The sequence below is a fragment of the Camellia sinensis genome, chromosome 3, assembly GCF_055761805.1.
Source record: "Camellia sinensis isolate YWXY chromosome 3, ASM5576180v1, whole genome shotgun sequence".
Classification (NCBI taxonomy): domain Eukaryota; kingdom Viridiplantae; phylum Streptophyta; class Magnoliopsida; order Ericales; family Theaceae; genus Camellia; species Camellia sinensis.
The window spans coordinates 223,378,081-223,405,776 of NC_138963.1; the positions used below are offsets into that span (position 1 = coordinate 223,378,081).

General features: G+C 34.7%; 1 pseudogene; it reads left to right on the forward strand.

Annotated features, from left to right (window-relative positions):
* The first annotated feature begins 21,011 nt into the window (after positions 1-21,011).
* Positions 21,012-25,263, forward strand: LOC145822260 (putative mediator of RNA polymerase II transcription subunit 26c; annotated as a pseudogene).
* Positions 25,264-27,696: the final 2,433 nt, after the last annotated feature.

Here is a 27,696-nt window from a genome sequence, read left to right on the forward strand (position 1 = left end):
TCCGTGGATGATAGTAGTTGATTATTACCTGGTGTACATCCTTTCTTACTTTGTATTTGAGTTATAGGATGTGTTGGGCTGATTTGTTACAGGTTGGTTTAGATTAGAAACCACAACTAGTTGTCCAGATTTTGACCTGTCCGCTCGAACGGGGGTTTTGGCGCTCGAGCGGGAGTTTCACCCATCCAGTATTTCCTGTGCAGTGTTCGACGCTCGAGCGTGGGATTGGCCGCTCGAGCGGGATTGTATGAGTGCCGCTCAAGCGGGGAGTTGGAAGCTCGAGCGGGAGACCCGTCTGCAAAAGTTCTGGGAGTGTGTATTCGCTGCTCGAGCGGGATTGTTGACGCTCGAGCGGGAGTCTGTGAGTGACGCTCAAGCGGGGCGTTGGACGCTCGAGCGGGGAGACTGGGTTTAAGTTCCGAGTTTTGACTTTTTAAATCACTTTTTCACTTTCTCTTCTCTCTCATACTTTTCCAAAAACACCATTGTTGAGCCTCTCACTCTAGAACTCTACATTCTCTCTAGGTTTTGATCTAGTAGGAGTGATTTGTTCATCTTTGGCCTTTACAAAAAAGTTGTTGATCGTCGAGGGCTACTTTTTAATCTAAAAATTTCGAGATTTGGAGCACGTTGGGTTTTGTCATCTTCTCCCTTGGGGCTCTGGATTTGAGGTAGGGATATCCTACTCCTCTTTATGGATTTTGTCTTTAAATTTTAGTATTTTGAGATGTTGGGGTTGGTTTGGTAATTTTGTGAAAGTTTGGGGCTTTTGTGTTATTTTACAAAAGTTGGGGTTTTATTTATAATAAACCTAGATGCATGTTTGGCATAGAGAAATGAAATAAATGTTGAATCATTGATGAAAATGGGACCTTAAGGGTTGTAATGTTAATTATGGAAAATGACCTAATTACATTGTTTGATTAATTGGGATAATTAATGGTGAGAAATGAGGAAATGAAATGGAATTGTTGAGATTGGGAATGCATGGGGTTAAAGGGTGTAGTTGAATTATTTATCACTCACCGAATTGAAATGTTGATTGAATATCCATTTGTGCATTTATTTTCGGTTTAGAAATAACTGCTTTGGGCTATCGGTGGAGGATAGTCGTGATTGTTGTAGACAATGCATGATGATTAGGCAAATGAAAACTAATCAATGGAATGTGTCATGGAATTTGACGGTTGATAGAATACATTAACTGTATGTATTGAATGATGGTATATAGAACCAATGTGTTTGTATACGTTATGTGTAAAGGAGGAGATGGGGGATGTACTCCGCGGTTTAGGGGAAGATGGGGGATGTACCTCTAAACCAGATAGTATTGGGAGAAGATAGGGGATGAACTCCGTAGATACAACTCATATGCTTGTCTAGAGAAGTGAAGATAGAGCTCATATGCTTATCTTTGTGAAGTGTAGATACAGCTTATATGCTTATCTGTGAATGTGGGATATAGTTGTTATATATATCTGTTGAGAATGTGGATATAGCTTATATGCTTATCTGTGAATGTGGGATATAGTTTTTATACATGTCTGTTGAGATGATGATAGAGCTAATATGCTTATCTGTTGAAAAAGGGAAAATGAAAAGTAACTTGGACTCATAAGTCGTATGACATAAAATGTGATTTATGTGGATGTATCAGTGTTGACCATCTATCAATTGCTAATCTTTTAGTCATTGTTCATGGTTGGTTTAGTGTATTTCTACTGGGCTGTGGCTCACCCTATATGGGAATATCATTTTCAGGTACAGGTAGCATGCCACCTCCAAGGTCATAGCTTGGGAGGCTAGAGGCGGACAGATTTTTTTGTTGTTTAAGTTCCTTTTTGATGTATTACATGTATATTCAAACCGAGGGCTTAGTGTGTAGATGAGTTAGTACTCTTTTATTGTAACCAAGTGTTAACTTGGAAAGCTGTAAGCCCGTAGGGCATTTTGCTTTTGTTGTTAACATATAATACTTTTGTAATGAAACTCTGATGTATAAAAGAATGTGGATATTTCGTATGCCAATGAATGTTTTATTTGATGGGTTTAATGTTTTTTTTGAGGGCGTTACAACTTACTACAACATGAACAACATTTATTAATGACAATAAATGAATACATATAAATTAGTTAATTGAGAAAATATAGAATACCACCCAATTCATTTGCACATACTATGAATAATGTTTTTCTCTGTAAGTTTTTGACAAAAGATAAGTGATAGAGGGTGATTTTGAATTTTACAAATTCAATAAATTTTTTAGGCAAGATTTTATCCATGTCTTTATCTATGTTTTATTCCAACGTTATTTGATGTTTCTAATTTATTACTAACTAGTTATTGGGACTCTGCTTACAATTTGTTTTCATCCTACTTATGAATCAATAGTAATAGGGTCTTATTGAGTAGTACTCATATATGATTGAGTCGTAGGAAACACTTTCCGTCCCTGATTCCCAAAGCTATAAAATTCTTCATCTCTGTCCTTGATCCCCGACGGGGAACCCATCACCCCTCCACTTCTGCCCCCTAACGGGGATCGGGTTTCCCCGACCTCGAACAATCCTTGTACAAAAACAACAACAATCAACAAAGAAGATGAAGAGTAGAGAGGAGAGAGAAGAGAGAAAGTAGAGAGACAGACGACAACAGATAAATCAGATCATATATATATAAATTGATCAAGATTTTTCAAAAAAATCATAGATCTGTTTAAAAAAACCACAGATCTGTTAACAGAAAAAATTTAGATATGTTGAACAGATAAAACCCTAACAATAATACCTTAATAACAAAATCAGATCTGCATCTATCTATCTATATATATATATATATAAATTGATCAAGATTTTTCAAAACAAAATCATAGATCTATTCAAAAAAACCATAGAACAGATGCGAATGAGGATGACGATCGGTGGTGCTGCGGTAGAAGGAGTGTTGTGCAATAGATGATGGCGATCGGTGAGTCATGTCACTGTAATGGTGTGTGACGATGGTGGTGGCGGGATCGCCTTTGGAGGCGGCGGTGATAGAGGAAAAAGTAAATTAGCGGAGTGAATGAGAGAGAATGAGAGAGAGAGAGAGAGATGAGGGATTCAACGGTCACTACAACAAAAGTAATCTATGTTGACGAAAAGTAGTGAAGGAAATAAATTTTCTCACTAGATAAGAACAATTCGTGACAAATTATAAAATTTTGTCATATATAATAAAAAAATAAAAATAATAGGTGACGAAATTTATTTTCGTCAATAAATACTTCTTTTTAGGTGAGGAAAAATTAAGTTTCGTCATCGAAGGTTTTCTCGCTAATTTTTTTTGGTGGCGCCAAAATTTTGAGACTTTTGGTAAGAAAAAATTTGTCACTAATTATAAAATTATTAGTGAGGAATATATTTTTGTCACCAATAATTTTACCTTTTTTTTTTGAAAAACTTGATTTTAAAATTTTAAGATTATTTGGTGAGAAATATACTTTCGTTACTAATCATTTTTAATATTTTGAGACTTTTTAGTAAGAAAATTATTTTGTCACTAATTTTGGAGGGAAAATTTTGACAAATTGGGTGATAATGAAAAAAAATAGACTACTAATTTTTCCTCTTTTTGTGTCTCTGTGTGTGTGTGTATGTGTTTATCAGTTTTCCTCTCATATCTCTCTCTCACTACAACAAATTGCAAATTTAGCGACTAAAAAATTTCATAAAACACACAGATTTATTTTTTGGTAGGAATACTTTCACATTACTACTTAATTTATGAATTATGATTTATTTTTATTTTTTTTCATATTTTTCTCTATCTTTACGTACACCCAAAATTAAAGCACCAAAAAAATTATGATTCAGTGCCTAAATTGAATAATATCAAAATTTTAGTCCCCAAATAACTTTTCAACTCGTTGATTAGAACTTTGTGCCCTAATCTATCTATAGTTCTTTCACAAGCTGTAATAGAGAACCACCGTGAGGACAGTTCATCCACCACCGTGAGTTCATCCTCCACTGTGAGGATGGTTCGTCCTTCACACCGTAAGTTCATCCTGCACCAACATCAAGCTACAACACCACCGTGAGTTCCAGGTCAGCTTGTTGTTTCTATTTCTGTTTCTCTACCCCTCTCTCTCTCTCCCTCTCTCTCTAGGTCTATGGGTTTCTCATTCTCTACCCTTACTCTGTCTTCGAACGTGTTTGCGTAAATGGAATTCATTGTTAAGATGAGATTAAAGTCATTTCATTCATTACTTTTAACATCTCCAAAACTTCTCTACTTTAAAGGGTTCCATGAACAACTTGAATGATTTTAATTTGTGGAAAAAATATAGAAAATAAAATGATTAACATGTTATGTATTCTGATTATGATATTCATATTCTACCCAATATAATCATTGAAGTGAATGAATTGTTGGTGATTCTACCCACAGTAAAGTCTCATGCTTTTGATTATGGGCTTGCTAGGTGTTTGATAAAATGCCACAATGGCTAGTTTTTTCTTTATTGTTTTGTTTTGTTTTGCTTTTTGTTTTTTATTTTATTTTTAAGGAGCAGCAGGATTGGATAATTATAAAATTTGATTCATCTTTTTTTCCCCTCCTCCAATCACAAAGTTATTGTAATGACAATGATGTCCTTGTTTTGCATTTCACATCCTTGGTTCTTGTAATGGATGATAAATGATAATGATGTCCTTGCTAGACATGGTCTAAATTTATGCCAGAATTGCAGAATTGCTAAGTAATAGAAATTCCCTTTCTATTGTTAGATGTCCCATTCCACAATTTTCATGCCAGAATTGCTAATTTACTAAGTCATGTCCCATATTTTTCAAAGTAGAAGTATTTTTTTTATTATGTATAAAAAAGAATCTAAATCAGATGTAAGTCATTTACTTCTCAGTTTGCACCCTTGACAATACGTGTTTTATTCCCAGTGCTCGGGATTCATTTCAGCAGCCAGAACTTTATGAATTTATCACATCCATTTTGATTCAAGTATTGGAAGTCCAGTTGCAATATTGTATGGTGCTCTTGGGACTGATTGCTTCAGAGAATTTCATGTCGCATTGGTGGCAGCAGCCAAAGAGGTCTACTACCTGATGCTAAACTATATTGGACTTGGTTTATTTTTGGGAGAGTTGTTTTTAAAAAAAAATTGGGAGAGTTGTTTTAGAAATTTTTTTGGTTTGTTTGGTTGTATATTTTGAGAGATAATTTTTTTGTGGGAGTTTCGGATGATTTGATATTTTGGAAGAATTTAGTAGATGTGTGTGAGAGAAAAAGTGATTGAGAAGGAGAGAGGAGAGAGAAAAAGTGATTGATTGATGTGTAAGAGAGAGAGTGATTTTGAAATTTTTTTGAGAAAAATCTCAAACCAAACAATTTTTGAGAAATTTTTTTCTAAAACTCATCTCTCAAATTCAAACCAAACAAGCCCATTATTTTTACTTGTTACTACATTTTTTATGTACATACTAGTGAGCTATTCTATATGGTTGTGCTACGACTGGTGCATCATCAGTAAATATAGATTTTTCCATAGAGTAAACATTTGTCAAAATAGATTAGCATCAGGCTACTTTAGTGATTGATTCCCACTTATCACATAATTGAGTTGTATTTTTTCCCACATGCATCCTAGTTATCAAAAACTCATTGGATACTTCTAGGCACAAGTCCATGTCTCAGACAGAGTGGTAGAGCCTTTCTAGGATAGACTAGAGTGAGTGTATTGTATAATTAGATGAAAAGGCATCATAACTTCATAAGTTGTTTACAAGCTCCGATAGTTTCTTTTATCTTTTTCTTTGTTTAGTAAATCTATTAGAAGTGCCACAAAGATTGCACGTACATTGGAATTGTAAAACTAGTTGTTGTGCAGAAAAAATCTCAATAGTACACACATACCTCTCTCTCTCTCTCACATTTTTTTTTTTTTGATTTCATACTTCGATTGTTCTTTTTTTTTTGTATGACTCTATTGTAATTGATTTAATTATCTTATGGGATTTTCGGATAACACACAAAAGTTATGCTGGGGATCTTACTGAAAATATTACCAAAAGTTGTGTTATTTTTAACCTAAAGTTTTGTCCGGCAATGTACAGCTTTTTGTTGATTTAGATAATCTATATATGTACTTGGAGAAGCATATTCATTTCAACGTACCAATGTAACTCTTTATGCATTCTTATTTTTGAATTTTGAGACATTATTCTTTGATTTTTCTTTTACTCTAATGGAGTATGCTGTTGACTTCCAAGGAAAAGTCAAGTACGTTGCTAGACCTGTATTGCCTTCTGGTTGTCAATCAAAAAGTGGCCATTGTGTAGCTGTTGGTACAAATGATCCGGCAAACTTGGGTGGCTATGATGTAGAACTTGCTCTGAAGAATATGGAATACAAGGCTATGGATGATAGTGCAATAAAAAAAGGTTAGCATGCTTAACTCATGGTATTCTGCTAATTTAATTGACCAACTTTGAAAGCTATGCAAAGTTTCATTCTCTTCCAGTTATGAAACTCCATAGATGGTGTCATTGAAACATGTCTTCCACTTCATTTATAGAAATATGAATTGTACTCTAAGCTGAAATTATGCACTATACCTCATAGTTTTTATTAATCAGTTCTATGACGCTGAATTATGGGTGGCATGAGTATCCCAAAAAGTTATCCTAATATCCTATTGTTGTTTATCTGATAAGGAGTTTCCTTTGTTTTTTCTCTTTAAATTGATCTGTGCCAGTCAACTCTTCTTCTGATGCCTTTCCAACAAAGTAGTGCGTTTCTAAATTGTGATATTTTACTTCAGAATGTGTGAATTTGATCTGTTATTTGTCAACTTATCTATATTGTCCTTATCTTATTCCTGTAGGTACAGTGTTTCAGTTCTTTTATTTGAGTTAGGAATAGATTCTTAAACAATATAATGTTGGAGATGCAGGTGTAACTCTTGAAGATCCTCACATTGAAGATCTCAACCAAGAAGTTAGGGGCTTCATATTCTCTAGAATTCTGGTTCGTTTTTGAAAGTCATATTTGCCTCGATTGCAATTCCATTTCAAAATACTTTTGGTCACTTTTATAGCTACATTAATTGCTGATCTTTCTCTCTATACATGATGTAGATATATTTAGTAGATGTTGTATGTTTACTGGAGACCATTATAATCGTTTATTTTTTGGATGGAGAATCTTTTTTGCCTGAAAACTCAAGTTTGAAAAATGTTTTCAAGCAATCATGAGTGGACTTTTCTTCATTTTGTAACAGCCTATCACACATATAGGAAAATAAAGTTCTGCTTGACTATTAACCATAAACAGTTTGACTATTAACACTTTTTGACAAATACTTTATTGACTGTTATTATTATTTTTATTGTTATATTTAGTAAGACAAGAAAATTGATTATCACTAATACATAGGATGTAGTTACAGCATGGAAATGAACTTTTTTCAATAAATCTTAAATGCTGTACATATCATTTTTTGGTGACATTTAAAATCTGCCAGCATTTTATGACTGCCTTTACTTGAGTGTTGAAAATTCCTTCTTAGAACCTTGACTGTACTAGCAACATTATTTTTTTGGGTATTTTTGCTAGGCAGTGTTGGAGTTGCTCTAAGTTAGTGATGCGATTAATAGGAGCTTGCCATGTACAAAGGAACTTTTGGTTGTTAAGCTAGACTCATTGTGTACACAATTTGTATTGACATGGATAAAGAGGTCTATACAATGTAACTGATAATGTGTTAATGTTTTTCTTGTTAATTTTCTTTGCAGATTGGTTTTTGATGACGTTTAGAAGCATACTTGCAAATCAAGATCAAGTGTTAATTTTTTTTTTTCCTGAACTGATACTTAGTTGTAGTTGCAAATCAAGATTGAGTGTTGATTTTTTTTTTTTTTTTTTTGTGGACTCCACGTTAGTTCATTTTGGGATTTGCTTTGATGGTTTTTTTGTTATACTTAGTGGATTATTATTAAAGTTATTTAATGGATATATTTTGATTTATAATATAAATTGTTTAGTGAATTTTTTTGTGGAGTGGTGTATAATAGTTAGTGGATTTCTTAGTACATTTAAAAGGCTATTGGGATATGAGCAAGGATATTTGTGAAATAATAATTTAAATTGAAATATAAAATATGGAACAAGTTTAGTGACGAATTTGTTTCGTCATTTGTACTTGTTATTATGACAAAGTGATTATTCGTCACTACTAAATATTTTTTGTGACAAAATTTATTATAGATTATATATGAAAGTTTTTATTGATTTTGTTGTTTGGTGACTAAAATTTTTTTCATGTATATAAATTTTGCAACGAAATATATTTCGTCACCCATTTGACTTTTGGAGGCGAAAAATTTCGTCAACTTTACATCTTACTGTGACGAAATTATTTCCTCATCAATGATTAACATGTGTGACAAATTTATTCGTCAACTAAAGTTATAAATATGGTATTGAATAACGATTTGGTGGCGAAAATGAGGATTTTTGGCGACAAAATGTTGTTTTATTGGTGACAAAAAACCTCGTCACTGAAGTAATTTCATTGGTGATGAAATTATTTTTTGTCAGGGTAGTTTTTAGTGACAAACATTCAATAACAAAACTGGTGAGGAAAATATTTCCTCACAAATATCTACAGTGACGAAAATAGCTCTTTGGAAGCAAAAAAAATCGTCATTCAAGACCCAACTTGTTATAGTAGAAGTTTTGAAGATTAATTCCATGTTTTGAAAGTCTTGGCAGGAAATTGAAGTTAAATTGATGCGTGTGTAGAAGTTTTGATCTCAATTTTGGCAATTCATAACACTTTTGAGATCATGGTTTCAAGTTGAGCACATACATATGTATTTCCATGTATTTTGTGGAGGAGTTCTAAGAAGTCCCAATTGAACATTCCCAATTAATTTTATACCCTTAACCACGATCTTGTCTGATTGACAGTCACATCTCTTATTACCCAACTCAATACCATTAAGCAATCTCGTCACACCTTTGTTATTAAATTTAACGTCCCTTAATTATTCATCGTACAGTTGTAACTTCCTTACTCCCCTCTTAGTCTTCTTAATATATCGGGGAATATTCTGAATATACCGTCTACGAATGTACACCTCCTTAAAAGGTGCACGACCACAGTAACTACGCTTATATCCACTGGCCGCCGGTGTCCTTGACTGGCGGTACGCAAGGGGAGTTCGATACTGGCTGCTCATTACTCATTCCATTCTTTATAAAACACTCCAAATCTTTTATCCTACAAATTCTGCAGATTCTCTTATCTCTACTAACCCTTCTGTTCAGACATCTTAGCTTTGATATTTTTTCCCTCTGTTCTTCGTACCCACGAACAAACTTCGCCGGAGCTGACTGCCGCCTCTCTTCCCACAGTCCTATTTGCCATGTCAAAAAATGATCTACACATATTTGAGTGAACTGCCGTAATTCTTGGGATACTGTTTTAAGGAGTATAACATTGTATACCAAAACAATCAAAAAAAAAAAAAAAAAAAGACTGAAAAGGAAGGACGGAACAAGGTACCAGAAAACAACTTCACCACAATAGCTATCCCACTGCAAAAACATATTCATCTACACCATCAAATGTGTTTTGGTACAAAATAAATAGCAAAACTGCCTTGTGATTAAGTATGAAGATTCCCCATTCAAAATAATTCAAACACATTTATTTTCCCGCCTTTGCTTTATGTTTATCATTTTGCAAGAATATTTACTTTACAACCATGCAAACCACCAGAAAAGTGACACGTGTATAGCACTATCTGGCAAAGGAATCAAAAGTACTCACGCTACTCACACCTGAGCCTGGGTGTGACTTCTTTTTAACCCCATCCATACACGTGTCCATAAGTACAATAATGGACGGCCCAGATCAGTGGGAGTGGGGCGTTGGTGATATTAATACAGCGCCTCCTCAGTCACACCACTCACACCATTCACACCAGATTTTTTAACTAATAGGGAGGCCTTATACGGCTAGTGTGAGTTCACTGTTTATCACTACAAAATGCCTCGCCAAGCCTCTTTCCGTTTCTATGCCAAGAATATTTTCCTCACCTATCCACAATGCCCATACCCAAAAGGACAACTCTTAGAACTCCTCCAATCCCTTCTCCAACTAACCTGTCAGCCATACTATATACTTGTCGCAAGGGAGCTCCACGAAGATGGAAACCCTTATCTTCATGCCATGGTTCAATGCACAAAGAAGATCCAAACTACCAACCCGAGATTTTTTAATCTCACCAGAACCAACGACAGAATCTATCATCCAAATATAGAAAAACTCCACTCTCCAATAGTAAGTCGACTGTATATATAGAAATGGGGTGAGTTCGTCGAATGGGGAGAATTTTCATCTAAGGGAAAAAGTCCTTCGAAGAATAAAGACGAACTCTAGCGGGGAATATTTGCAGAAGCAGAAGCGGAGGAACAATTCTTTGCACTCTGCAAAGAAATATGTCCCACCGATTACGTCGCAAAATACCCCCAATTAAAAACATTTTCGAGGAATCATTACAAATGAGAGAGGCCCTCCATATGCTAGCCCTTTTAATTCATTTCATTTCTTAAATGAAGAAGTAAAAAAAGGGCAAAAAATAATATTTTGTTTGTAAGTCGAAATTTTGTACGATACAAGTTATGTCAAAATTGTTGTCTCTCTATTTGAAGGGAAGACGATTGGATTAGATTAGGGATACACAAAAATAATATTAATAATTAATATATTGACGAAGAACTCTCCTCATCTTCTGATAACAGGAACTAGAACAGCAGCCTATCCGCCCAATCTCCTTCTACCTCGAAGGACCCTCAAGAATGGATCCATAACAACTGATTCTCTCCGATCAACTTCTTCTTTTCTAACACCAACCTTAGAAATCGAAGGACCAGGATCAATATCACTAGTTCTATCACCACCTCTGCGTATATCAATCTCAAACAAACTCAGACGACCTCTCCGTTCATGAATAACTAAATCACTTTCCCCAAAACCTCCTAACAACAAATCTCTACGCCTCTCCGGTAAACCCACAGACATAGTCCGTGTCAGAATCGGAATAGCCTTGGTTGGAGCACAATGCCAAACATTAACATTATCATTAGTATATTTTTTAGATAACACAACAGTAGATGGGGCCTTCATCTACGCATCTTCTGACATGTTACTCGTAGAATACTTCAAATACCCCTTCATTTTACAATACGTAATCCCCCTTTTAATATTAAAATTTTCAAGTCGATACTTTACCATTCATGGCACCTGTTTGTTGTTAATTGAACAATAACCATTCCCATAATACACTAATTCACACTGGCAATCCACGGGGAAAACAAAGTATGTCTGGACATTGTCATTATCATCTAACCTCATGTCATACACATTTACTCTGACCAATCTACTGGCATTGGGTGCGCAAAGGGGGGAATATTTTATCAATATTTTATTAACCTTAATACTCTTTTGTTTGTATCTCAACCTCAACTGAGAAAATAAATTAGGCAAAGCAAGTTCAATATAACTGCAATCACTTGCTGAAACACCTTTAACAACACCAGTTCTTATATCGTCCATTTCCATTCACCTGAACATTACAAATAAAAATACATAAAATTAATTTTCTAAACAGTTTTAAAGGACATTTGACTCCTTAACGTAATTTTGCATTCTTTTCCACTAATAGTAACAGCCACTAAATATATAGCATCTTTTTGAATACTTCCAACATTTCCCAACAGCGTATCTTTGTAGTTCATCCAAACATCATGTGAGACCCATAACTTTAGTAAACCCTATTAGGTCTCTAAATTTTGAGTTATTATAATAAAGCCCTTTTTTCGTTGATTATTCACAAATTAAACCATAAAATCGAAAACGCATCACGGATGAATCCATGCAAACCTTAATCGACCCTGGAAGCTTATAAATCATTTCTAACACTCTAATATTAATTATTTAACTCTCAAATTTTAGATTAATCTCTCTAAACCTTAACTTCTCATTTTAACAGTTTTCGTTCGGTTATTCACCTTTAAATTCAAAGTAAGATAATACAAACCGAATTATTTTTCCTAACACTAATTTATTAACTCTTCACTTGAAATTGATATCTTAATTGAACCCAAGCCCTCATAATTTTCTTGAATAACATTTTTGACCCCAAACTAGTACCATTATATATTTATATATACACTTGTACTCTAAAACTTTTTTTAAACATTATATTTTACAATTTCCAACATTTGTACCCAAAATAATAATAAAATAAGTCCCTTAAATCACCATTTATTGCCAGCCATAACCTATATAGATACTATGAATGTACTTTGAGACAATTTTGCATGATTTAAGGAAAATATCTTTGACCTGGTACAAACATATATATATATATATATATATGTGTGTGTGTGTGTGCGCGCGCGCGCGCGTATATGCAACTAGATTGGTTTGATTAGGAGGAAAACACTAACTAGATCATGTTTAGAAACCTAATTAAGGCCTCTAATCATCCATTATTCCATTGAATTCAAACTAAATCCAAACTATCCAATCCAATTCCAACCAATGGGCATTTATGACCTTTTGCACCAAATTCGTTATAAAAACAACCTCTCCCATAGCATTTTACATGCAAGAATATATTTAGCTAAGAGAGAAGAGATGGAGGGTGAGCTTGGTAAAAGAGAGGAGAGGAAGAAAAAGTTTGCTAGCAATTCAAACAACCCTCAAGTAAGCCACAACACAACTCTCTCTTTCATTTTCCTTTTTCAAATACATGTTATTAAAAGTTTTAAATGGTATTTTAGGATGTGTTTTAATGGTATTCTCGTGTTCAAAATGAAAGAAGTTGAGCCTTGATTCTATTCTTCTTGTATTTCTCTTAATCGGTATAAGACTACATTTTTTCATATCAAACTCTCAAAATTTCCAAAGGCACACATTCACCTTAAATTTCTGAGTTTAATACATATTATTTAGCAAATTTTCATCACAAGAGAAGTGGAAAATTTCCTCTAGTTGACCTCTTTTCTCACTAAATTTCCATTTTCAAGAACTGTGCCAGAAAAATCTGTTTTACAGCTAACCTGCAAAAATTCTATAAAAATGTATAAGAATATTTTGGACCTCCATTTTATGTCAAAATATTTCTTAAGGAGTTAGATTTCAAGAAAAATTGGTTTCATTGAAAAACAGCGAGTGGTTTGTGAGAAAATTTGATTTTTGTAACTGTTGACGAATTTGGACAGCGCTGGCGTGTTTCTTAAATAATTAAAAACCTAGGAAGGCTACAAAACTTCTAAAATATGTTCTAAAAACTAGATAAAATTTTCTACGAACCATAGGAAGGACAAGTTTAGGAAAAATCTGAAAATGCCTTTTTGTTTACAATTTCTATGACAATGAAATCGGGAAATTTACATTTTTTTGTGATATTATCCCCTTAACTTCATGAATATGCCTAGAACTACTTGTGCATATTTTGATATGTTAATCTCATGTGCTGTAACTTTGTTTCCTTCCATTCATGCTATGTAGTTGTTCATACTTGTGCAATAAATGTTGTTTCAAAAGTTTGTTCTAACTTGAGTTAAAACATTTAACTCAACGGGAAACTTAATTGGGGTGGTATTGAGTTTTCGATCATTGAATATTAAAGAGATGATGATGTGTTATGTATGGATTGATGAGATGTGCTCCCTAATTGAAGGTTAAGTCCTGCGCAAGCGGTTGTCGTGTAAACCGTAGAATGGAACGGATGTATTCAGACTCTTTGCGATGGTTTGATTTGTGAGATAAGGTTGGGTCTGGATGGGACATTCAGGAGGATAAAACTTTTTTGGAAAGATAAGGTTGGATTCTAGGTGATAAAACTTTTTTCTTTTCGTTGTCCCTTTTGAAGCCCTACGGTTGGCGCTACGTGGTATATAACCGTTGGTAGGCATCTGAGGTAAGTTCTGTAACAAAGAAGCAAAAGAGGGAGTTTCGAATAATCCGGTGCCCAATTCTTGTGGTTGGGAGGATGAAATCTCTTTGGGGAATTTCTAGAATACTAACATCTAACCTTGTAATCCTTGTTATTGACTTGAATATCATGCTTTATTACTTGCTTGTTATAAATGTGATGGTGTATTGGATTGGGAAAAAAAGGGACGGGGTGTGTGTGCACTTACTGGGCATTCAAAGCTCATGGCATTTCATGCCAGGTATTGAAGACTACTAGACCGGTCGAAGGCAAAGCTAAAGCATTTGGGGACGTACGGTTACCTTAGGAGGATTAGAAACTAGTTTGTAAACGTGTTTTGAGGTTGTAAGTGAAAGATCCCATGTTGTATTTAAGACTTGATTTTGTAATTATTATATATCTATACATATCTTTTATATTACTCATCCCTTATGTTTTATCGACTTATGTAGATCTTATGTTAATATCTTGTTAAGATCTATCAAAAGGGTAGCTTTGCTATCTAAGGAGATTGAACTTTGAAGGGAGGCTAGTTTGACTTCTCCAATCTTTCTTGGGATCCTACTTGGTTATTGACCAAAGGACTTTTTGATGACATTCTTTAACTCATAATCTTAGATAAACCCTATATTTATTTGTTAATATATTCTCTGATGCTCTCGATTTTTGGGGCGTCACACATCAACTGGGAAGAACTAGTCCACAACTGCTATCCCGTGACGAACGTACTCTTTGTCCTTGCCACCAACGAGCTTGAATCTCATTTTCTTTAGCATCTAAAACCGGTCGAACTGGTCAGGATCAACAATCCAGGTTTTAGAATTACCCTCGCCAACTCTAATAAATATTTTGTCAGGTGTGGGGACGGAATCTGACGGACTATTATCACTTATGACCAAAAATAATATGTGGTGGATCACAATTTCGTCTTTAGCATCTTGTCTCAATTGAACATTCCTAATTAATTTTATACCCTTAACCACGATCTTGTCTGATTCACGGTCACATCTCTTATTCCCTAACTCAATACCATTAAGTAATCTCATCACACCTTTATTATCAAATTTAACATCCCTTAATTGTTCATCATACAGTTGTAACTTCCTTACTCCCCTCTTAGTCTTCTTAATATATCGGGGAATATTCTGAACATACCGTCTGTGAATGTACGCTACCTTAAAAGGTGCATGACCACGGTAACTACGCTTATATCCACTGGTCGCCGGTGTCCTTGACCGACGGTACGCAAGGGGAGTCCGATATTGGCTGCTCATTACTCCTTCTATTCTTTATAAAATACTCCAAATCTTTTATCCTACAAATTTTACAGATTCTCTTATCTCTACAAATCCTTCTGTTCAGACATCTTAGCTTTGATATTTTTTGTTCCTCTGTTTCTCATACCCATGAACAAACTTCGTCGGAGCTGACTGCCGCCTCTCTTCCCACAGTCCTATTTGCCACGTCAAAAAATGATCTACACACATGTGAGTGAATTACCTGTAATTCTCGGGATACTCTTCTAAGGAGTACAACATTGTATATCAAAACAATCAACAAAAAAAAAAGACTGAAAAAGAGGGACGAAACAAGGTACCAGAAAATAACTTCACCACAATAGCTATCCCACTGTAAAAGCATATTCCTCTATACCATCAAATGTGTTCTGGTACCAAATAAATAGCAAAATTGTCCCGTGATTAAGTACGAAGATTTCCTATTCAAAATAATTAAAACACATTTATTTTTCTGCCTTTGCTTTATGTCTATCATTTTGCAAGAATATTTACTTTACAACCACGCAAACCACTAGAAAAGTGACAAGTGTATAGCACTATCTGGAAAAGGAATCAAAAGTACTCACAGCACTCACACCTGGGCCCAGGTGTGACTTCCTTTTAACCCTATCCATACACGTGTCTATAAGTACAACAATGGACGACCCATATTAACGGGAGGGGGGGCTAGTGAGGGAAAAAATATCAAAGCTAAGATACCTGAACAGAAGGGTTAGCAGAGGTAAGAGAATCTACAGAATTTATAAGATAAAAGATTTGGAGTGTTTTATAAAGAATGGAAGAAGTAATGAACAGCCAGTATCGGACTCCCCTTGCGTACCGCTGGTCAAGGATAGGGCTGCAAACGAACCGAGCTGTTCATGAACAAGCTCGGCTCGGCTCGTTAAGGGCTCGGCTCGTTTAGTAAACGAGCCGAGCTCGAGCTCGAATATTAGGCTCATTTAGTAAACGAGCCGAGCTCGAACTCGCATGAGCTTGGCTCGTTAAGCTCGACTCGTTTATCTTTATTTAAATTATATATAAATACATTATTTATATATTAAAAATATATAAATATATATAAAAATAATAATATAAATACATTTTTTATATATTAAAGAATATAAATAATATTTTTTATTTAAATATTTATATTTAAATAATATAAATAATATTAAAAAAAATTATCGAGCCGAGCCGAGCTCGAGTTTCATTAAAATTAACAAGCCGAGTCGAGCTCGAGCTCAATAAACGAGCTTGATAAGTTAACGAGCCGAGCTCGCGCTCAGCAAAGCTCAGCTCGGCTCGGTTCATTTGCAGCCCTAGTCAAGGACATCGGCAGCCAGTGGATATAAGCGTAGTTACCGTGGTCATGCACCTTTTAAGGCGGCGTACATTCGCAGACGGTATGTTCAGAATATTCCCCAATATATTAAGAAGACTAAGAGGAGAGTAAGGAAGCCACAACTGTACAATAAACAATTAAGGGACGTTAAATTTAATAATAAAGGTGTGGCGAGATTGCTTAATGGTATTGAGTTGAGTAATAAGAGATGTGACCGTCAATTAGACAAGATCGTAGTTAAGGGTATAAAATTAATTGGGAATGGTCAATTGGGACAAGATGCTAAAGACGAAGTTGTGGTCCACAACATATTGTTTTTGGTCATAAGTGATAATAGTCTGTCAGATTCCGTCCCCACACCTGACATGATATTTATTGGAGTTGGCGAGGGTAATCCTGAAACCTGGATTGTTGATCCTGACCAGTCCGACCGGTTTCGAATGCTAAAGAAAATGAGATTCAAGGTCGTTGGTGGCAAGGGCAAAGAGTATGTTCGTCACGGGATAGAAGTTGTGGATTGGTTCTTCCCATTTGATGTTTGGACGGACTACAAAGATACGCTTTTGGGAAATGTTGGAAGTATTCAAAAGGGTGTCATATATTTAGTAGCTGCTACTGTTAGTGGAAAAGAATGAAAAATTACGTTAATGGGTCAAATGTACTTTAAAACTGTTTGGAAAATTAATTTTATGTATTTTTATTTGTAATGTTCAGGTGAATGGAGATGGACGACATAAGAATCGGTGTTGTTGAAGGTGTTTTAGCAAGTGATTTCAGTTATATTGAACTTGTTTTACATAATTTATTTTCTCAGTTGAGGTTGAGATACAAACAAAAGAGTATTAAGGTTGATAAAATATTGATAAAATATTTCCCCTTTTGCTTACCTAATGCTAGTGGGTTGGTCAGAATAAATGTGTATAACAGAAGGTTAGATGGTAATGACAGTTTGCAGGCATACTTTGTTTTCCCTATGGATTGCCAGTGCGAATTAATGAATTATGGGAATGGTTATTGTTCAATTAACGACAAACAGGTGCCATGGATGGTGAAGTATTGACTTGAAAATTCTAATATTAAAAGGGAGATTACATATTGTAAAATGAAGGGGGTATTTGAAGTATTTTACGAGTGACATGCCAGAAGATGCACAGATGAGGGCCCTATTTATTGTTGTGTTATCTAAAAAATATACTAATGATAATGTTGATGTTTGGCATTGTGCTCCAACCAAGGCTGTTCCGATTCTAACACGGACTATGTCTGTGGGTTTACTAGAGAGCGTAGAGATTTGTTGTTAGGAGGTTTTGGGAAAAGTGGTTCAGTTATTCATGAATAGAGAGGTCGTCTGAGTTTGTCTGAGATTGATGTACGCAGAGGTGGTGATGGAACTAGTGATATTGATCATAGTCTTTCAATTTCTACACTTTCGAGTTAAGTTTTGAGAAACGAGTTTGAAAATCTTGCATACGTGAGGGTTTTAATCTCAATTTTGCCAAATTGAAGAGATTTTAAAGCAAAAGGTTTTCAATGGGATCATGTATATATGTTTTCTAAAGTAATTTTGTGTTTTTGAATGAGCCAAACATGACCTAAGGCTTTGAATTTGTGTTTGGAAGCCAAACTTTATGTTTTGAAACTCTGAAATTTCATAGATGGCTTGAGCGACTAAGTGGTGGCTCGAGGCAATGTTGTAAGCTCCCAGTGCTTTTTCACTTTGTAAAAGTTGGCTCGAGCGACCAATTGGCTCGAGCAAACTCAATTTATGTCTTTCGATGGCTCTAGCATTATTTTCAGTATGTTTCCAAAAGGTGTTTTTGTTGGAAAATGGCTTTTGAAACTTTTGAAAAAACTTTATTTTTTGCTAACTTTGAGCATTAATTAAGGTGGGAACCAAGCGCTATTTTTAACGTTTCTAATTAGGTTTGTGTTTAGTGCCTCATAGTGAATAAATCATAGATTTGGTTGCTCAAAATCATTTCCGGATGAATGAGAATTCAATGCGCGTTTTCGGATTTGTGGAAATGGCTTTAGGTGGGTTTCTTACACATTTGTAAAATGTGCTTGTCCCACATTGGAAAGGCTTATGGATTTGTGTGGGTTTATATACCTTAACTTGGGATACTTAGAATGGGCCCCAGGGGGTACCCAAGTTTGTGGAAGGGTGAGGTTATGGGTAAAGTGGGCTAGACCCATTGGACCCAAAACAAAAACTACACTCGCATGCCGCCGTCGTCCGTTCGGTTAGTCGGGCTGAGCTTGGGCGCGGGTGCGTGGTGTGAGGTTGGGTTGGGCTTGTCCAGCTAAATACTTATCTTTTTGGGCCAAAACATTTGTAATTTATTTATTTATTTATAATTTTGGTTTCAAAATTCAAAATAAATTGGTCCAAAATTTTTTCCTTCACCCAAACAGATCCTAACCCACCCGAACAGGTTTGAACCTGTTGAATCCTTTCTCAGATAGATCTATAACTGTCCAAACAGTCCAAACAGAATTTTTATCTATTGAAATCTGTCCGAACAATTGCCTATCTTTTGGAACCTATTCGGAACAACCGTCTTTCCATCTATATAAAGCCTGCCATTCCAACATTTCTGGTATCGAAAATTTTCCAAACTTCTTCCTTTTTCTCTTGTGTTCGTCCTCCTTTGCCCCTGCATCTGTTTTTGCATTTATTTTTGGAAAAATAAAGAGAAAGAGTTACAATATCATTTGGTTTGCCAGACTTGATTTTATAGTTCTGTAAAATCAAGTGTTAGTCGTTGCATCTTGGGAAGTAGACACCGGTAAAACTCGAAGCACCGGAGCTAGGGCAAAATCTACTTTAAGGAGATTATGTCCAACACAAGCCTTGACATTAATTTCTGTAAGCATTTAATTCGAAAAATAATTTATATAATTATTTTCTGAATTATTTTATTTTATTGTTTATTAAATTTATACATTTAATTTACACACGCACCACTGTGAATATAACAATCTTGAAGTAGATTTTTTATTTTTATTTTTCTATGTTAGACAGACAAATATTTTGTTTTGGAAAATTAAATAGTAGGCATATATTGTTTTATTTCTTAAATAGTAGTAATATACTGTTCAATGATTTCTTTGATAACATAGTAGTAATATACTGTTTATCATTGGAATTTTGTTACAAAATATTTTCTATATATTTTGTGTGTAATTTCTTTTGTGTATAAATTTGTGATTGGTACATTTTTATTTCGTCAGAAACATGACAACTAACAGTACTGAGATTGTTATTACACCGACCCCCACACTTGTTGTGCTGGTGATGACTCCGGTAGTATCGGTAAATCATGAGGAGAAACTAGAAAAATTCAATGATAATGATTTTAAAAGATGGTAACAAAAAATGATGTTTTATTTTACGACATTGAATTTGGCTCGCTTTACTCAAGAAAAGGCGCCAGCACTAAACGAGGCAGAAATTGACCGGCAAGTGGTTGCCACAGTTGATGCATGGAAACATGGTGATTTTTTGTGTCGGAATTATATTCTCAATGGGTTTGACAATACACTGTATAATGTGTATAGTGTTAAAAGCACTGCTAATGAACTGTGGGAACCTCTAGATCATAAGTATAAGACAGAGGACGCCGGTACACAAAAATTTGTTATCGACCGTTTTTTGGATTTTAAAATGATGGATTCCAAGATGATTATTAGCCAGGTTCAAGATCTCCAACTAATTCTCCATGACATACATGCGGAAGGGATGGTTCTCAATGAATCTTTCCAAGTAACGGTAATCATTGAAAAATTTCCACAATTCTGGAAAGAATTCAAGAATTATCTGAAGCATAAGCACAAGGAGATGAAATTGGAGGAACTAATATTGCGGCTCCGAATTGAGGAGGACAATCGTGGTTCCGAAAAGAAGTCGGGAAACCATTTCATGCAGGCTAAAGCAAATGTTGTGAAACATGGACAAGGGTCAAAGTTCAATAACAAGAAGCGGCAACATAATGGCAATGGGCCCAAACAAAGATCCACTAGTAAGATCAATAAAGGGATCAACAACGGGTTCAACAAGAGGTTCAAAGGCAAGTGTTTTGTGTGCGGCAAAGATGGGCATCGCGCTAAGGATTGTCATGTTCGCAAGGATGGAGGGAGTTCAAGCAAAAAGCCAGCACAAGCCAACATAGCCGATGATTTTTATCTTTCTGATGGAGTGGCAGACATCAATCTTGCTGCAGTAGTCTCTTAAGCAAAGTTGGTGAGCAATCCCAAGGAGTGGTGGGTGGATACTTGGAGCAACCCGCCATATCTGTGCAGATAAGAAGATGTTCACAACCTACAAAGTGGTTAAAAGTGGGGAACAACTTTTTATGGGAAACTCCTCCACTTCAACTATGGAAGGACAAGGAAAGATCGTACTGAAAATGACCTCGAGGAAAGAACTCACTCTTAACAATGCACTCCATGTGCCAGAAATTCGTAAAAATTTGATTTCTAAGTCATTGTTGATTAAGAATGGGTTTAAATTAGTCTTTGAATCCCACAAGGTTGTACTCTCCAAGAATGACATGTATGTGTGGCGAGGTTATATGAGTGATGTGCTTTTTTAAGCTCAATGTAAAACTGTTGTACCTAATTTGGCTATTAATAATAAGAACACATCTTCTGTTTATATTGCTGAGTCTTTTTTTTTTATGGCATGGTAGATTAAGACATGTTAATTTTAATTCTTTGTGTAGACTTGTTGCTTTAGAATGTTTACAAAACTTAGAGTTTGATCCTAATTATAAATGTGAGATTTGTGTTGAAGCAAAACTCACTAAGGCATTATTTAATAAAGTAAAAAGAAGTATTGAACCTCTAAGTTTAATTTACATAGACATCTGTGATTTAAATATAACAAAAAAAGTGACTTTTTGCGTCTAATTTTTTGCGACCCACTTTTTAGCCGTCGTAAAAAGAAAACATTCTTAGAAATAATCAGTGGCAAAAGGCATATTTTACCCCTTATTTTTTTTTTCCCTCCACTGACCCCAATTTATTTTGCCCTTTTGTTACACCTATGCCCTAAGCCCCTTGCACTGTCATTTTCATGACATTGATAAACAGAGAGGTCTCTCTAGCTCTCTCGCACTCTCTGTCTCTCTCGCTCTCTTTGCTCGCCATGGTCGTAACTTTAGTGGTATGAATCTCTTTCTCTCTCTCTCCTTTCTCTCTCTATATATACATACATATTTGTATATTTATATATGTACATATATTGTGGATTGCAGGTAAAGTTCTCCATATGCGTGGTATTGATGATCTTAGGTTACATTCTTGGAATAGTTTACGATCTCTATGTGATGCTCTGTGTGGATCGTGATATGACTTGCATCGATTACCGTCCACTCGCCTAGGCTCTGTGTGTGTGTGTGTGTGTGTGTGTGGAAATCTGTGTTTGTTTAGCTGTAATCTCATGGTATTATACTCTGGCCCTATATGTGAAATCAATTTGAATGAGTTTGAACTCTTGCTATATGATTGAATCGCTTTGATTTAATTCAATTCTTCTTTTATTTATTTGTATTTCAAATACCTGTGTATAGATTTTGGAGTGATTTGGTACGTATTATATGTGATTGAGTGGAAGTTTGTAATGATATGTTGGACTAATTTCTGGATTTGTTGGCTCTTTTTTTATATTTGTTGCTTCAATCTCTCTATTAATTTGTTTGCTTGCTTAGAAATTGAAGGGAAAAAATGGAAAATGTGATTTTGAATATTTGTATTTGGTTGCTTCAATCTCTCTATCCTTATCTAGCTTTCTCATATTCTATCTATGATTTTGGATCATTTATGATCTCTCTGTGCATCCTTAGGTTTGCAGACTTTGAGTTCAAGTTCTAAGTTAAGAAAATGGAAATCTATAGACTAGAATAATCAAGAAAATATAGCCATCATGATGAAGAATGATTAAAATTTGGAACAATGCCTTTAATAATTTTCTTATGTCTGTAATAGTTAGATAATGTTTGAATGTTGTGATTTACTTAAGTGAAAAAATCTAATTATGTTATGTTATCTACATTCTGCATGCATTGAACTAAATATATATATTTTGTCTATTTTTGTTTCCATTATTGTTGATGTTTATATATATATATGTATATATATTGTCTATTTTTGTTTCCATAGACGGACATATTTTATGTTTGGATTTAAGTATTTATTGCACTGGTTGTTAGTGATATTCAACATTCTGAATTGATTTTTTCCTCTCTTTGTTGGTGGTCATTTACTATGCTATTACTATGTGATTTAGTTGAATTTGGCAATGTATATAGAATTTGCTTTATTTATCACGTGCCTACCTCTCTTTCTCTTCTCAAGTTGAAACTGAGCGAATCCTTGCTAATTGATAGTTGTGTGCTCATGTGGTAATTGTTTAATAAATTATTTTTTTGGTTTATCTCTGGACTTCTATGACCATGATGGAATGTGAAGGCATTTATTCCTCTGTGAATTGTTGTGTTCAATAGTGAGTTTTCGCCCATCAGAAATAAGAAACAAATTATTTGTTTCTTTGTGAATTCATAGGCTTGCTGTAGAGACATCTCAATCTCGAAATGAATAGCAAGGGACCAAATTATTTGTCAAGTTTTTGTTTGTGTGTAAGAAATTGCTAGGTATAGCAGAGGTAAAAAGAGGAGGTTGAGAATGAACAAGAGACTTTGAGCTATAGTATTGTAACCAAGCGAAACTCAAAGGTTAAAATCTAGATTTATAAAGAAAAAACAGAACAAAAAATATGCATGTATATGTGTCTGCCTAAAAGTAAGTCGGATTAATTTTTTATTAGCACATCTGGTAGATATACATGGTTTGGCCATATGTAATCTTTAGCCTTAAAACCAACTTTACTACTGCTCTTAAAACCATTTTTTCTCCAATAATGCTTTCATTTTATAAAGTTAAACAAACAGAACCATATTTGTCTAGTTGTTCCAATTTGTCTTCTTTTTATTTATTTATTTTTTGTTTGTGTGTGTGTGTGTGTGTGTGTGTGTGTGGCAATGAAGAACGATGAAGAGATCCGTACGGAGGTTTGTTCGACGATGAAGAGACCAGAATTCTTAACATCAAAGAACAGCTTGAAGGTCCAGACTAGGTATTCATTCAATTTAATCTTCAATTATTCAATCTTAGTTTTTTGATTATTATTATTATTATTATGAGTATTAATTTTTAAAACTGTGTTGTTGAACTATAATTTCTCTGTTTCAGTCTGAAGATTCCCTAGTTGAATTGCTTCAAAGCCTTGCAGATATGGATATAACATTCAAAGCACTTAAGGTAATCGAAAATATGTCTAATATATATATATATATATATATATTTCATTTTCATTCTTTCTAAGAGTCTCTGTCTCAGGAAACTGATATTGGGAGACATGTGAATCGTTTGTGGAAGAATCCATCGAATGATGTGCGGAGATTGGTTAAACAACTCATCAGGTTTGAAGATTCAAAACTAAAACAAACAATTTTGGAAAGAAAATAGTGTGTGTTTGTTTGTTTTACTATACACAGACATAGACAAATAGTTGTGGGAGTTGTTAGATCATGGTTTTTTTTCTTTACAGAAAATGAAAAGATTTGGTTGATGAATAGGTTAAGTTGAATACACCCAATCAACTTGTTTCTTCTCTCATTGGTAATATCACCCAAAATTCTGAACCCTTCTCTCTTTTACTTTCTCTTTCTAGATAGAATTATTACTTGTTTGAATTGAACTAAAAAAGAGGTTCATTAATGGTGATGGTGGGGGTGTTGACAGCTGATGGAGACTCTTCTCAGCAGAACATACCACCTAGTAACACCTGAAATGGTCTTCACCACCAGGAAAAAATTAGCGTTTGCTTCCTCACTTGGCTGCGTTTTTTTGAGAAACAAAATATTTTAAGGTTTTTGTGAAAATTCCAAGCTTTTGATCTCCAAAGTTGTGGTCTTTACAGGTTCCTGATTTTGCCTACTCTCCAAATCCACACAGTAACTACCGAATCTGATTCCTAGCTCAATTGGGTCTATTTGTTTTTATCTTTTTGTGGATTTGATTTGATACGATATATATCATTTTTTTGTCTTTTTTAATAAAAATTGTTGTAGATGGAAGCTCTGGTTCAGACAAGAACAACTTTGAACCAGAACCTAAAGCAAAAGTAGTTCCTCGAAAAGATGCTCCCCCTGCCAAACTGACCCATTCTATTCCCCTAGCTACTTTTGCCCCTCCTCGCAAGGTACCCTTTAAATTGTACTCTATTTGGTTGATGAGAAAACCGAGGAGGAAATAAGTGGAAAGGGCTTTTTTGGGTCTTTTGATTTTTGCATTTTTTCAATCATCCCCAAAAGAAAAACAAAAATGAACTTAATTTTAGGCTTTTTAGAGATGAAATATTTTGGATTCCACATTTTCTTTTTAGCAAGCACCGGCCTCCATGCGGTAGAAAGAAAGTGTTGTGAATCACATTGCTTTTACTGTGAATTGCAGAGACAACAGAAGGAATCAAGCCTCGACCTTGAAAGACTGGCTTTAACAAGAAAACGGTTTCATGAGAATTACCAGGAAGCTGAGAATAGATACTTTACTATATTTTGGCTTTACTAACATTCTATTTGGATTGTATTTTTGTCATAAAAAAACTTTTTGTAATAACTTTCACATATGGCTCCAATTTTGAGACTCAAATGGAATGCCCAATTAAACTACAATGCTATATTGTTTGAATTTTTGTCATTACTATTTCTAGAGTGTTTAACGTTATACTTTATTTTATTTATTTTATTTTTAATTTTTGTGCGAAGGTAACAAGATGGTTGCCAAAAAACATATTAGCATTTTTCTTTGTTTTTTGCGACGGCAAAATAGCGGTCGCCATAAGTAGTTTAGGCAGTCACGAATAATTTGCGACCGTTGGTTTGCCGTCGCAAAAAGTATTTGCCACCCCCACATTCGCGACCCCTATTTGCCGTCGCATGGGCCGTCGCAAAAGGTCTTTTACGACTGTATTTTTATTATTTGCGACGGCTTGTAGCGGTCGCAAAAAGTGTTTTTTTTTTTTTGTAGTGAAAATTTGTTCAAACTAGAGGAGGTAAGAAGTATTTTATTACTTTTATTGATGATTGCACTTGATATTGTTATGTTTACTTATTAAGAAGTAAAGATGAAGCCCTAGAAACTTTTAAGCAATATAAACTTGAGGTTGAAAATCAACTTGGCAAAACTATTAAGATAGTGAGAAGTGACAGAGGTGGTGAGTATGATGCACTATTTGAGTAATTTTGTTCTGAACATGGTATCATTCACCAAACCACTGCACCCTATTTTCCTCAGTCAAATGGAGTTGCTGGGAGAAAAAATTGAACTCTTAAAGAGATGATGAATGCCATGTTGATTAGTTCAAGGTTACCTCAGAACTTGTGGGGGGAGGCGATTTTGAACAGGGTACCCTACAAGAAACTCAATCAAACACTTTATGAATTATGGAAATATTGATGACCTACCTACAATTATCTCAAAGTGTGGGGGTGTTTGGCCAAGGTGGCAGTCCTTAGTCCCAAAATGACTAAGATAGGACCAAAAATTGTTGATTGTCTGTTCATTGGTTCTGCAAATAATAGTAGTGCATACAAGTTTTCAGTTCATAGATCTAAAAATTCGGATGTGCATGTAAGCACTATTATTGAGTCATGAAATGTGTCATTTTTTTAACACATTTTTCCTTGCAAGGAAACTGATGATAAAAGTTCAAATAAAAGAACTTTTGATACTGTTATAGGTAGCAGTGAAAACCATAATGATAATGAAGTAGATGAACCTAGACGTAGCAAGAGGGCTAGGATCTCTAAATCATTTGGTCCAGATTTTCTGATACACCTGTTAGAAAATGAGCCTCAAAACTTCAAGGAAGCAATGTCAAGTCCTGAAGCTCCATTGTGGAGAGAGGTTGTGAATAGTGAAATTGAATCAATACTGCAAAATCATACTTAGGAACTGGTGGATCTTCCACCAGGGTGTAAACCTCTTGAATATAAGTGGATATTCAAAAGAAAAATGAAGGCAGATGGTTCAGTAGATAAATACAAGGCTAGGCTTGTTGTTAAGGGATACAGGTAGAAAGAAGGCCTTGATTATTTTGACACCTATTCACTAGTGACAATAATAACATCTATTCGCATATTGATTGAGATTGCAGCTTTGTATAATCTGGAAATACATCAAATGGATGTTAAGACAACTTTTTTGAATGGCGAGTTAGATGAGGAAATCTATATGGAACAACCAGAAGGGTTTCAAGTTCCCGGCCAAAAGAAAAAGGTTTGTAAACTTGTCAAATCCCTTTATAGATTAAAACAAACTCCGAAACAATGGTATGAAAAATTTGATCACGGTATACTTTCGGATGGTTTTAAGATAAACGAATGTGACAAATGCGTTTATGTTAAAAGCATAGACAAAGGCTATGTTATAGTTTGTTTTTATGTGGATGACATGCTCATTATTGGAACCAATAATGACATGATTAAATCCACAAAGAAAATGTTGAACAAAAACTTTGACATGAAAGATCTGGAAGTAGCAGATGTAATTCTAGAAATAAAAATTACTAAAACATCTGAAGGATATTCTTTATCTCAGTCTCACTATGTTAAGAAGATTCTGGAAAAATTTGGAAAGCATGACGACCGTCCTGCTAAAACACCTGTTGACATTAGTCTTCATTTGTCAAAGCATACAGATGCAAGCATATCACAATTAGAGTACTCTTGGATAATCGGAAGCTTGATGTATTTAATGAATTGCACTAGGCCAGATATAGCCTATGCTGTAAGAAAATTGAGTAGGTACACAAGTAATCTAGGGTCTAATCATTGGAAAGAGATAAGTAGGGTACTTAGGTATTTAAGACATACCCGAAATTATGACTTACATTATATCAAATATCCAGCAGTACTCAAGGGGTACAACAATGCAAATTGGATATTGAATACTAAAGACTCAAAATCTACTAGTGGATACGTCTTTACCCTAGGAGGTGTT